Source organism: Lactuca saligna, chromosome 1 (genome assembly GCF_052625555.1).
Source record: "Lactuca saligna cultivar CGN05327 chromosome 1, ASM5262555v1, whole genome shotgun sequence".
In the NCBI taxonomy this organism is placed as follows: Eukaryota; Viridiplantae; Streptophyta; class Magnoliopsida; order Asterales; family Asteraceae; genus Lactuca; species Lactuca saligna.
The window spans coordinates 188,092,194-188,093,546 of NC_136417.1; the positions used below are offsets into that span (position 1 = coordinate 188,092,194).

The 1,353-nt window shown below is 42.0% G+C and overlaps 1 non-coding gene across 1 annotated transcript; it reads left to right on the forward strand.

Annotated features, from left to right (window-relative positions):
- The first annotated feature begins 746 nt into the window (after nucleotides 1–746).
- Nucleotides 747–852, forward strand: LOC145027943 (small nucleolar RNA R71). The gene has a single exon (XR_013675704.1). It is a non-coding gene; the product is annotated as a small nucleolar RNA R71 (small nucleolar RNA).
- Nucleotides 853–1,353: the final 501 nt, after the last annotated feature.

Here is a 1,353-nt window from a genome sequence, read left to right on the forward strand (position 1 = left end):
TTGTTACTATATTTATGTGCATGCCTTGTGGGTTATTTTCGGTTTACTAGGAATTCGCCCGGTGATCTTTGGTTGATTTATTGAGCAAGTTGCCCTAGCTGCGTTTCTATGTTGTGAATAAATGCTTGTTGGTTTCTAAGCATGGTTCTTGTCTCTTGAATTGCAGCATCATGATCACTATGTCTCTTTTCTGAAGCAACTACAAATTTGGTAAGCATTTCTTCCAAACTTGGTTTTCTTTCTTGAGCCGGCTCCTCCTTTTGGTAAAAACCTCTTCCTTTCTGCCTATACTTCTCCTCTTAGCCTTCTTGTACTCTTCATAAGGGAGCCGATCTTTCTTTGGTTTTCGCCAATCTTCATCATATCGGTCCCCACTTGAGTAACATACTTGCACCTTCTTGTTTCCATTTTCATCTAAGTCGCAGTCTCTAGTAAGATGAGGCCCATTGCAGTTTTCACACCCCACCCGTATATCATGTATCGTTTGGTCAATGTTTTCCATCCTCCTATCCATGTTTTTTAACATGGCCATCACTGTTGATAAGTCTTCTGAAGCTGCATAGGTGGACCCCCTTGTTACATCATTTCTTGGATTATGGTATTCTCTAGAATGCTTAGAGAATTCTTCAATTAGATGCTTTATTACTGGAGGTGCCTTCTTTGTAAGTGGACCTTGCGAGTCAAGTAGTTGCCTTGTTGTAACATTTACTCCATCATAAAAAATGGAGACTTCTTGCTGACTATGAAGGTCGTGATGTGGGAATTCCTTAGCAAGCTCTTGTACCTCTCCCAAGCTTCATATAGTGACTCTCCAGCTTGTTGTTCAAAATTAGCTATGGCTTTCTTGAGCTTAGATATCTTGGATGGTGGGAATAATTGATCAATGAACTCTTCTTTCAGGTAGGCCCATGTAGTAATGGATCCGAGGGGAAGTGACTTGAGCCAATCCATTGTAGCACGCTTCAAAGTAACCGGAAGCATGCGAAGTAGCTGATTTTCGCGAGGCACGTTGGGAACATTGAAATAATCAGCTACATCATTAACTTCATCCAAGTGTTTGTAGGCGTCTTCATGATCTTTGCCAGTGAAAGGGATTTCTTTAAGTAAAGCTAGGATATGACCCTTGAGCTCAAAAGTAGCAGTAGCGGGAATTGCGGGCTGCACAAGTCCCAGGCCAGTGTCATCGCACATCCTCTTCTTCCATTCCCCCATGGGGACTTCATCGATATTAGCCATAGTGATAGCTAAATCATCCTCAAAATCAGATTCGTGTTCGTATGTAGGTTCTTCTTCTTCCTCGGTCTCGTACTCGGTGTCTTCTTTAATCGGGTCTTCAATTGTTAAAGAGGCGTT